Consider the following 13,488-nt stretch of genomic DNA (forward strand, 5'->3'; position numbering starts at 1 on the left):
TCAGAACTCTTTTGATATTAAATGGTTTACCTATTATGCGATTTTTACAATATATTACAATTATAAAAATAAAAAATTAGTTTAATAATCAGAAATGAGAAACATACTTAACTATATAGGCTAAATTCTCACTTACTTTTTTCTTAATCATTCAATTAGCTTTTATGTTTTCTCAATTGTTTCTTTGTGTACTGTTTTAATAGTAGATAAAATAGCTTCTGCGTAACAGATTGAATTTGTCAAAAACCGACGTAAGACAAATTTACTTTCGTTATTCCCATTTTATCCTCAAGATGCATATCAGTGATCAGGTATAACGACAAATACCTCTCCACAATAGCGGAAAAAAGTAGCTCTGCTTTCGCAATTGTATATCTCATTGTGTCACAATGTGACCATTTCTATTTCAATTTAAGTAGACATGCATTAAGCGTGTTTTCAAATTTAAAAAGGATTTTTTACAAAATTTTACAGATGATTTGAGCACAATAGAAGCAGTTTTGTCGGTCTGAAAGATTTGTCTTCTACTTATGTTGATTTTGGAATTCGATAAGAAGGTATTTAGTTACTGTCTTTCCTCGGGGAATTCACGTGAAGTAGAAATACGGATAGGAGCACTAAACATATAACAAAAGCGTGTTTACACCCGTTTGAAGCAATTTTGGGTATCTTTGGGATACTAGGAGAACTACCGGTTATAATAATTCATTTAAGGCCAATTATATAATTGACGCTAAGGTATTGACTGTTTTCTGGGATGTCGTGTTCTGTATTGATTGATTCTTAAACAAAGAAACGTATCTAAACTGATTAATATAATTATAACAAATAAGAGATAAAATGTTATTTAAATGCATCAATAAATATAAATATGTGATAATAACTCAGTGTTTTAGGCAGTAATGATTATTTTCAGAGTGTGCTATCACCCCCCCCCCCCACCTACCATTGGAAGGAAAAAAAGGGAAAAGGGAAAAAACCCTAATAATTAATTAATAATTCTTCTTATACTAACATATGCATCTCTCGTATGGGGACACATATGTAATATATAAAAAAGAAATTACAAGCGGCACAGAACAACAGCCTAAGAGAAGCAGTCAACATACCGAGATACGTTGCAGAAAGATTCCTCTTTAGAGAACTACAACAAATCAGAGTGACTGATATAATGAAAGAAAAAGGTAGGACAAAGTTCGCGGAGATAGAGAACCATCCCAGTCACATATTGCGAGAGATAATGAGGTACGACGCTTTCCACAGATGGAAGCACAAAAGGCCCAAACAACAAATGGTAGAATAAAATCATCAAGAAAATCAACAATCAAAATCAATGTAGAGAAAATCAACAATTACACCAGAGAGAAAACAAAACACCAGAGAGAAAACACTTCAAAAAACAACAACAACGCACAATGAAGATGGTTCGTAGCTCATCACACTCGTGGACTATATTGTTATATTGTCTCATATTTGTATATATTTTTTAATGTTATATAATAGATATTGTACTATTTATGTTTTTTGTTTCAGGGCTACCTACAAAAAAATTAAAAAACACAAAAAACGGCATCGGCCACCAAAAAATCAAAAAATACTAACAAAAACCGACGCAAGCCAACAAAAAAACTGACAAAAAACCCCAAAAACCAGGGCACATAGGGACCAACCCCTTGGGCACCAAGTCGTCGAATCAAGTAAGCAATTTTCGCGGATAAGTTCGGGGATAAGCCAAATTAAGATAATAGGAATATAGCGACAATGCACTGTCCTGAGTTTTGAATTCGGTTAGAAACCATGTTGGGGTCCTATTACTCAGGACCACCCATGAAGAGCATTGGGCTGATAGTTGTGACCCTATCGCGCATCAGAGTGCTATAGGGGGAACGAATGGTCTGGAACATTGGAGCACGGTGGAGTTTTTACTCGAGTTAATACATCTCGCTCCAATAAATTGTTACACCCGAACGTAATTCTTAGGGGTGAACATGTCTCACAGACTAGGTTTAATTAAATTGCTTGCTTGCTTGCTACGTTTTGAAACAGAACATTAACTAGTTAAATTTTAAAATTTGTTTATTAATATGTTTTATAAAGTAGTCTGGGTTATTTAGTAAATAGAATCAATATTGGCTGCGCAGCTTTCAGGATAGGGACGGAGAAATATTTATATTTGGTTTTGTTTTACATGTGCAATAATAAATTTTTAAGGTGTTTTAATTTGCATTTCCTTTCGTTCCTTTTGCTCCTGTTGTATGTTTTCACACTATTATAATGCAAAGGGATTTCAGAACGTAAAGAAGAACCCTGAGATTAAATTTAAAAATTTGATTTAAAGTTGGCATCTATAATTTAGATCAGTGAGATATATTTTGAGTGGAATACTGATTAACACTTCTATTTGGATGTTACTGGGTATCGATATACGGAGTCTATATTTATTGAGAAAATCGAAATTTAAAATAGACAAAAATTGAAATTTAGAAATGATAAGTACGAGTTGTTGCAGCTGATTATGAAGGGTAAAATCGAAGGAAAAAGGGGTCCTGGTTAAAAAACATTCGCGACTGGACCAGGTTAAACACACAGACGCTCTTAAGAAAAGCAGAAGATAGAGACGAATTTGCAATGGTTATAGCCAACCTTCATTAGTGGAGACGGCACTAGAAGAAGAAGAAAATAGACAAATGTCAAAGAACATAATGCAGAAACTAACTATTGACCAAAAATGGAGAAAAATTCAACATGCCCTTATGTCAGTTGGAAAAGAAACCCTCAAGCCATTTGGTGAAAAAACGAAACCTTAATTGACAGTAGAAATTGTGAAAATTATGGAATGAAAGAACGAAGAAAACATAAGCAAAAGACATGAATAAATACAAATAAATTCAGACAAACATCAGAAAGAAAATTTGAGAGGCAAAAGAGAAGTCGCTCTCCGACAGATGTAAGGAAATAGAAGATCTGGGTAGAAAGTATGATAGCGCAATTTACACAACAAAATCAAAGAAATCACAAGTTCTAGAAAAAGCCAAAGAACGAATTTCATTAAAAATAATAAAGAAGATATTATTACTGATATGAAGGAAACATTGTGTCACTGGACCAATTATATTCAAAAGCTATTTAATGTTCAAAGAGAAGAACTACCATTAGAAACCAAAGATTATACCGGACCACCAATATTACGGGAAGAAGTCATCTTTCCATCAAAAACACAAAAGAGGGCAAAGCTACCGGACGAAGATTTTATTGATGTAATGTTTGAACTCTTTAATCTAATATATCAGACTGCCATAATCCCCAGACAATGGCAATCGACCTTTGTGACAATAACCAAAAAGTCAAGTGCAATATCCTGCTCAGATCACAAAACCATAGCTTCAATAAGTCATAAACTTAAAACATTTTTGAAAATAATACACAGCAGAATCGTTAACAAGGACCCCAGGACGAAGAAGAATATCCTGGCTTGCTAACTTGAAAGCATGTTACAGAAGGACCTCAACACAGCTATTCCTTATAGCAACCAACAAAGTCATCATAGCCAGAATGATCGCCAACGTTCGGAACGGACAGGCACCCTAAGAAGAAGAAGAAGAATCGTTAAAACTCTTAAATATAAAATTATTGACACACAATTTGGCTTTAGAAATGGTGTGGGCACAAGAGATGCTTTTTTCATCTTGAATGTGATGGCCCAGAGATGCATGGATATGAATCAGGACATGTACTTATATTTTGTAGATTTTAAGAAGGCGTTTGATAAGGTTAAACATAAAAAGCTTGTAGAAATATTAAAAAGCAAAAATATTGACAGTTGTTATATGAAAATTAGAACTAACGTATACTGGAATCAAACTGCCAAGGTAAGAGTTGACAACCAGAGTTATTTGAGAACAATGGAGCAATATTACCACGTACCTCACTGAAGTAGGAAAAACCAGAATATGTACTTTCTAACTTAAGAAAGCAGTGAACTGTCGTTGACTTAAGACTCGAGATCATATAGAATTTTTATATGACAAAACATTCTCCATTTTGATCACCTTCGTGCATAGTACTTCTTAATGTATAAAGCAATGCGTACGATGAATTTTTGAAGCATGAATTTCAGTAAGTTTTTGTTGTAGTAATGCTACATAGCTGTTTTTCTGGTCATTAGAGGTATATTCTATTTTTGAAAAAGTTTAAAACACTATTTTAAGCAAACTATGTCATGTAGTAGCTAAAATGGTTAAATCCTTGTCGCAAGCACGAAGAAACGCAGCTAATTGAGCTATAATAGCAATGTTCGTACTTTCATCACAGGAGGGCAAAAAACTTTCAAAACTAGATGATTTTGCTTTCATCTGATCACTTAAATTTTGATTATGTATGCTTATTTAGTTAATTGTAGATATGTTTCTGACCTTCTCAGTGGCGCACCTAAAATTTGCCTGGGGGGAGGTTTAGTGGGGCACCGAGGAGTTGGAGGTTTTGAGCCCTTTGGAAAATTTGGGTTTTAGTTTAATTTAAAGTACTAAAGATAGCAGTGCCAAAGATACAGGTCTGTTATTCTGCCTATTGAACTAAAACCTTCCTCTCCTACTTGTGTGCAGTTGACTGTCTACCGTACTAAAAAAGTGGGATGGCCGCTTTAAGGTTGACGACATTTTTGGACCACTCCCTTCTCTTATCTAGATCTTATCTCTGTCGTTAGTCCGGTTGGTGTTTCTCTTCTTCTTTCTTTTTAATGACTGCTCGGAGGTAATTGTGTTCCCTATTCCATCCCTCCTTACTTTCCGTCATTCTCACGATCATCTCTCTCACAGTCACAGGTTTCATATCTATTTCTCTATACATTTTGTTTCTCTCCACTGTATATCTATTACACTCTAGCATTGTGTGAGTAATAGTCTCGGAGTATTCGCAGTATAAGCATTTATCTGTATCTGTCTTTCTGAACCTATGAAGATACGCCCTAAAACTGTCAATCTAACCAGTCCCTTAGGCTCGGAATCAGCATCTTGGTCCACTGGGCAACATTTTTCGTGTTGTTCCACTCTTCTTGCTATCTTTCCATTGATCTTTCCCTTTATTTTTTTTTATGGCTGTTGTCAAATGCTCTCTTCTCCCATAGAGAAGTCTCTTTCTAACTTTCTACTGCTATCACAGGCAGAGGAACACAACCGTGATAATCCACAAGGCCGCCGTAAATACAGTTCTGTAGGCACATGCTACATAAATAAAAAGACAGATATTAATAATTATTGTGTATTAATTATTGTGTATTTATACAATAATTATTGTATTCTACATATTATTTAATGTGGTAATTTAATTATTAAATTAGCGTCTTGGATTTCTGTACTGTGTGAGAAAGATAAGTTAAATTTTACTACTATTCTTTATATATTTTTTACTTTATATTCCCTTGAAGGGGGGCTTAACCCCCAAAACCCCCCTGGGTGCGCCACAGGACCTTCTATTACCCTTTAATGATATTACATTCTTATAGCTGACTTCTTTGTTTAATATTGGTAAAATGTCCAAAGTTGGATTACTTAAGGCTGAAGAAGAAGAAGAGATAAACCACAGCCTGCTAAATTATATTAGTATCAATTCGAGAGTACATTACCATTGGAATTTCTCAGAAACTCAAAAACATGGTTATTTGCCTTCAAGATCGAGACGAAGTAAGTCCAGTGTCAAATTGGCTGCAACAAAGATCTACAAGTTGACATAATTCCTTAAATTATAATATTTTTTAAAAAGTATTTCAAATATATAGAATTTAAATATATTATAGTAGAAGAAAATCGTGGCATCATGTGGGAAAATTGAAATTAATTTTGCAAAATTCCTCCGATAACAAGAATGTTATTAAATCATTATTTGATAGGAGCACCGTTGTCGCCCGGAAATTGTTCTTTAATGTTAATTTTCGACCCATTCACGGTCGAGTCTCGTTGAAACCCATAAAAAGGCAACAAGTAAGTACATACCAATTTAATGAATGGTAATTATACAAATAGAATCGCGAAGAGACACCCATAATCCATAGAAGACGCGATGTAAATGGGTGTAGATGTGTCGGTTAGTATGGTAATTTTTCCACCAGGGGCGCGAGCCAGCTTACTGTGATTTATGACTGCGCTGAGAATAAGTATATGCACATGTCTGAACAACTTTCGCATGGATACGATCTATACAGGGTCTTACTGAGATTAGCGATTATATAAGGGTGGCTATTTCCTTTTGATACATTACAATTGTATTTGATTTTTTCACAAAATAGAAAAATCTAAATATTGCTATCAAATTTTAATATAATAGAACTTAAAGAATAAAAAATATAATAAATCATTATAAGAATAGTAGAAAATGTATAATAAAACAATACGAATAACGTTAATAGTCCAGCCGTCAGAGATTTGACTCCTAAAAATCATTAAACAAACTAAATTTTGCACTGAAGTATCTATTTGGGACTCAAACAAGATGCCAAAAAGTTTACCGCTGTAACCCCCGAACTACCTTCTACAACTCCTCTCGTAGGGGGTAAAAATCATTAACCTCATTATTGGGTTTCAAAAAAGTTTTATTTTTGGGTGAATCCGCTGTCGCATTCAAAATAAAGATTTCAACAGGTAGAGAGGGGGTCTGCTGCCTACACGGTAACTAAAAGAGGCATCGAGTCTATAGAAAGCTAGAATAATGATTTTCTCAATATTGTATATGAGAAACTGTATCATATGGAGGCGGTTGTTTTATGTTTTGAGTAGACATTTTGATGGATAGGAAACCGAGTTGGTTTTCGTGCTTGGTGGATAATGTGGAGGTAGTTTAACGGTGGATCGTTACATCTGAGGATTTATTGGTGATGCCTTTATTTTTATTGCACGATAATGCACGATGCCATACCGCACGAGTCATCACCACCTATCTGACTGAGATCAGTATACCTACAATAAATTGGCCTGCGTGGAGCCCGGACTAAATATATATATATATATGTATATAGCTTGTTTGGGATGACCTTAAACAAAGGGCACGGGACAAAAATCATGGACCACGAAGCATAATGGAATCGTGAGCTGCGCTGAATGATGGATGAAAAGCAATGCGTCAAGAATTTATTATAAAAGTCATCTGATTCATGCGAAATCGATTGAAAAGTGTAATTGGGAGTAGTAGTGGTAATATTAACTACTGAAAAATAAAGGAATTCACTTTTTAAATTGATATTGCATATTGTTTTTATAATGCGCCCTCTAAATAATGCAGTAGCAGATTTGATTGTTTTGCACTCATGTGAAATTAATTGCATTAAATGTTGTTTTAACAAAATCTTTCAATGGTCCTTAATATTTTAGGAACGCATATCGAGAGGAAAAGTGTTGCATGATGACGACAGTTACAATTTAAAGGCAAAATAGTATCTTACTATGCTAAAATGTCGAATATACCTCATATCACCCATATCTTATGATTCAACTAAAAAACTTTACCAATTTATCAAGTTTAAATTGACTACGCAGATCTTCTTCGTGGCAACATTCACACCACCCCGTTACCCAACCTGAAGACAGTTACACAGGTTTGATAACCCACTATGTCCTAACGAAGAGTAGATCGAGATCAGAGAAGAACAAGGTGCGAGTCCAACAAAATATCGACGAAGAAAGAGATGTTTAAGGTATCTCCTTTTGAGTAGAGGAGATGAGAAAACGGTCCACCAAATAAAAGATTAAAAAGTGATGATCTATAGGAATGATGCATTCCGTACATTACAAATATACAAAATCTTGAAAGCCTGAGTGGGGGCCCACCTCAAACCAGGAGAGATTCCGGCTTGTCACTTTTCAAGGTATAGTGAGATATTAAGATATTAATATAATTAATTAATTCATAAAAAATCACACAAGAATATTTATTATAAATTATGTAAATTGTTTACCCACTTAAATTAGTATAACTAGAATCTAGAGCATTGATTGTTATCATGCGTGTCTTGCTTCATAATACTTTCGCCGGACTTTAAGTAGTCTTGTAAACTCAACAGTTTAGTATAAACATTATTTTGCATAATAACCTATATTGTTACAAAGATAGTAAACACACCGACAATTGAGTACAGAATAATATAAGTTCATTATTTAATCATAATAGTCCATTTTTTTGAGATGTAATTATAGTTATTTCTAAGCTATAATTAATATATTAAATAATGTCATCGATACGCTATTCCTTGTGTACATATGTAACCAATAAACGAAATACATATATCACAAGTTTAATATGTAGTTATTATCCATCACCCAAGGTAATATATTACCCATATCTTTATTCTTCCATTACATGGCGATCCTGACCAAACAAACTATTGAACTTCTGATGAAACCCACCGGGACAACAACGGAGCCCACAGGAACAATGATAAAGAACACAGACTGTCAACCAGAAGCCCGCAGGTAGCGCAAAGACACAAGTGTTTCATTGAAAATTAAATTTTTAAATAGTTTTTAAGCATGGTATATTGAATTTTTATAAAATATCTATATAGAGTTGAAATGCCATTTAATAAAATAACTTATGAATCGTAAAGGTCAAATTGAGATCTGTAGAGTAAAGTAAAGTAATTAATCTAAATTCAGTTGTAAATCCAGGTAATAATTTATGCGGAAAAATAAAGAAAGAATCAGATATCAAGATATTATGAGCTCTTTCGGCTAATTCTCAGCTGTAAAATCGAAGAAAACAAATGAATAAGACGGAAAAACTCTCTTGATTATATATTTGGGAGTGTATAGGTTTGATAGCCGACCCATGGCAGTCCCCGATGTTGGGACATCGTTCTCTAAGAACAATAATATATATATATATATATATATATTGTATGTGTCTATTACTAAATAAAATTTATGTTTAATTTAAAAAGCCGCACATTTATAACATCCAAGTGGAGAATCATAAATCGTGAAGTTTGTAAAAGCGCTGGGAATAAACCTTAAGTAAATATGAGTAGCGTATGTTGTACAGTTCTTAATATGGGAAAGTAAAATAAATTATAAATACGGTGTATGTGCTAGGGATTAAGACAAAACTAATAAACGCTAATAATTAAGAATGTTGGTGCACCAAGTTACGCTTTTTGATATACACTAAACAATTTATCTATTAGGTATAAAAATAAATAGTTTTTTATAAAATAAATCATAGATTTTAATATGTTATGGTATAATATAACATGGTTAATACGTTATTTTCTTATGTTATTTCACTTTTTTAACGGGTACGTACTGGAATTACCCAGAATTGCAAGATAAACGGTTTGACTTTCATCCGTAAACTAATTTTTTGAAACCAAATTCAGATTTATGCTTTAATTTGTGCCTTCTAAGAATTGCAAGGCAAAACAGACTTTGATAAAGATGTTATTAGAGACATGGGGAATCTAAAATTGCATTCCATAACATATCTCCTCAACTAAGCAAAAATCCTTAGCGAATTGGTTTCTAATACTCATAAAGAATATACCGGAATAAAAGGAAAAAGACAGTTAAGATTTAATTTCACGTATAGTGCGTCTGTATATACGCTTATACGTATTTCACCCTAAAAGGGATTATCAGAACGGCTATTCACAGACGCTGCTTCGAACGTGAAAATAAATCTTTCCTGTCTTGGGAAGCAACTCTAACCTGGCTTCGTATGGACGCAAATAGCGACATCTAATAATAAATCCCTAAACTAATTTTTCGAAACCAAATTCCGATTTATTCTTTAATCTGTGCCTTCTAAGAATTGCAAGGCAAAACAGACGTTGATAAAGATGTTATTAGAGACATGGGGAATATAAAATTGGTTTATAAAATTATTTTAATTTAAAATCAAGAGAAATAACGTTTACTTTAAAAAAGTTGTCGCGCTATTAGTTTCTATAAACAACACTCCAATACCAATTAATAATGTCGTTAAATATTTGGAAATTTATTTGTATAGCAAACTTAACTGGAGCATCCACATCTGGAAAAAACTCCTTCAACTTGACTTAATCTACAGGACAATGTATTGGTACATGAGTCGAAAATCAAATCTTATCCTGGAGAACAAACTTCTGATTTATAAATGTATTTTAAAATCAATATGCAGCACAAATCTGGGGTACAGCAAGTAATACCAACATAAAAAAACTTCAACGATTCCAATCGAAAGTACTGCGCCAAATCTGCAATGCCCCTTGGTATATTACGAACCGCAGATTACACCACGATCTACAGTTACCAACAGTTAGCGAAGCAATATCTGGCGTAAACTCATACATACAAGACCAGACTATCCTGCCATCTAAATCCGCTGGCCACGGATCTGCTCAACATTTCACACGTAAGCAGATTAAAACGTCCAGACCCTTTGGACCTCTAGTAAATCTGGAGAAATAAAGCATAACGTCATAGTGCGGTGAAATAACAAGTTTTTATTCTGGTGTTTTCTAAAACTTTTCTCAATGTTTTTACTCTTGTAATACTCTACAATCTAATGTGTTGTCAGTGTTGTTTATCTGTATTAAACTTTGTTAAGCTGAGGTTTAAATAATTGTTATATCATAGATTCAATTTATAATAATATATGTCTTACCTGGGTGCTCGCCACTGGGCGGATTCCCACTATGTTATTGTACATAAATTATACATATTGCTTATTCTTTGTAATGAGACAAATGGCAATAAACATTGTATGTTAAAAAAAATCTTAGCGATTAGCTTATTATTATAAGTATATATTTCTAAATAGAAATACTTGCTGTAGATTTCTGTGCGAAATAAAAAAAAAACGCAAGAAAAAGACAGGTCTGTTTCCTACAAGGACGCTACCGGAAGTAGCTGTTATTCCTTCTCAAATTTACCAATTCGTACACATCGCCAAACTTTTTGATTTCATTAAAGTCAATTTATTAAAAAAATGCTACTGAGATCTATGGGAGAAGGTAGTGGATGTGTGATTTACAAATTTACTGGCGCGGGGCCATTAAATGATACAATTTCTATAGTACTTTTCATACTATCTGGATCTATAGCGTACTATCCATAGACGGAAATTTCTGTTACGCTTTTATAACTAATTAAAGGCAGTTGTTACAAAGGTAAAATGAATCTGAATCATGTCACCGAATCGTAATCAAATCCTTGCCTAATATAATTATATATTAGTTTTCAAAAATTTTTGTTTTTATTTAATATTAATATTTGAAATTAATATATAAGGAAGCTTTAAAAAAGGTATGTATAAAAATTTCAGTTTCAGTTTTCCTTTGGTATGGATAACTCCAAATCCCATAGTATTTATTTCTTTACGTTCTTATTATTATAATACTTTTAAAAAATAAATATTTTCAGTACCATTTGCGAAATTAAAATTTCTTTCATGATTGACCCAATTTTTATAAGCCATTCGGATATTAGCTTGCATATCAAAAGAAATGCAGACAAAACCCTCAAAGTGTTTGTATATACATAATATAACCAACTTTCCGAGCCAGCTGAAAATATCTTCTCTTTGCACAACTCCATCTGCATCTGCGTATTACTTTACACAGAATTCATAAAAACAAACCCAATTCAATCTCATACTAATTGTATTATTCGTAAAAAGGCACTTATTTCCAAAGCATAAACAGAAATTCACTTCTCTCTTATTCATAAGCAATATAAGAAGACAAAATCTGTCTGAAAAGAATCCATTAGGGATATTGCTGTACATTAACATGAATCTATTTGTTATTTTTCTTCGATGAGGAAAAGGAAGTAAAAAATATGTTGAGAATTTTAGACCATTTCTACAGAAACGTACTAGACTGATATCACCAAAATTTAATATTGCAAAATTTAAGGATCAGGGTATAGGGATTATTAATTGAGCAAGAGAAATAAAATTTAGAGCAACAGAGCAATATTTTTAGAGCAATAAAATTTTAAAGCAATAAATTGAGCAGGAGAAATATGAAAAAACTATTAGTGTATCTCAAATCACTTCCCCCCAAGTAGTGGGATATGGGAAACAATACACTGAACACTACAATACGTTTGACAGTGCTGTCTTTAATGTAGAGATCTTGGTCTATGCAAAAAAATGTAAGCGGATGTAGAGTACTAGTCTTCTTTATTAAATCATATCCTATTTTGATAAAAAAACGCAGGTATTAAATGCCAGAAAATTTTTTCAATCCACCATGCAGACATTCTTTCTACAATATAACAATGGACAATTTTGAAAATATTTGAAAGGCTGTGCTTAGTAAACTAGAGAAAATACCTTCTACGTAGAAATACAGTTTTTTTACTAGCTGTTATCAGCGTAGAGATAATTAAAATATGGATTAGGTTTCTACGCACAAACAATTCGAAAGGTCCACCTCTTAAACTTGAGAGTTGGGTAGAATGCCATTGATTTGATGAGGAAGACTAATACTAAAACGCTAAACGAGTTGTCTAAAGTATAACTATGGAAAGAGAGAAAAATGTATTCGTCCGCTACAGTTTCAAATAATGTTGTTAATAGGGTGGCTAAAATTGAGAAAGTGGGAAATTAGTGTAGGGTAAAGGTTATACAGCTATCAATCAATATATAATAAGATATTTTAGACATATAACTAGAAGAAGAGGAGGCACGGAACGAATAAGAGTTGCAGGCTACGTAACGAGCAAAAGACCCAAAAAAAGATTTCCAGCACGATGGTCGAACCAAATAATGGACATGAAGAGAGAATGAATTAGATAAGAGTAAAAGAAGAGAGAGGTAATTGGACAAAAATAGTCAAATGAATAACAGGATGCCAATATACCCTTACGAAGGAGTAAAGATAAAGGAGAAGGACAAGTTGTTGGAAATTGAAATGTCCATCTGCTTGGGCTCAATTTACGGCGGAACCTCAGTATAGCCGAGCACGTTGTGTGAAATTGGAAAGTGTAAATTATATAGAGCATCCTAGGTCGACTGATGACCAAAAAATGTTGGTGTACCTAGAGCAAGTACAAGGATATTGCTATATTCTTTTATGCCGTGCAAGCACTGATGTATGTGTTTGAGATTACGAAGTACACCTAAAAAATGATGAATATTTAAAGTTTAAAAACAACAGAATGAGGCCAAAGGTGTAGGAGGGAAAGAGTATTAAATGTAAGGTAGCAGAGATAAAAGAAAAGGCTTTACGAAAAGCAGGTGTTGACTGAATACGGAGTATGAAGGAACTGCAAAACATTCTCTGTATGCGACGGCTACATGGGAAGGGCTTGGGTCACCGGATCACAGTGAAGCTGTTAATTTTTAAGGGGATTAGGGTAGATACGTTGGAGAGCAGATTCGTAAGTAAAATGGACATATTAAAGTAGTATCATATATGCTTTACATCACGTGGAAGTTTTTAGCGGATAAGAACGTCACACTTCTGGTACGATCCGGATTATGTCTTTTAACATTAGCTTCAGCCGCTTTAGAAAAAGATCG

Source organism: Diabrotica undecimpunctata, chromosome 2, assembly GCF_040954645.1.
Source record: "Diabrotica undecimpunctata isolate CICGRU chromosome 2, icDiaUnde3, whole genome shotgun sequence".
NCBI lineage: Eukaryota > Metazoa > Arthropoda > Insecta > Coleoptera > Chrysomelidae > Diabrotica > Diabrotica undecimpunctata.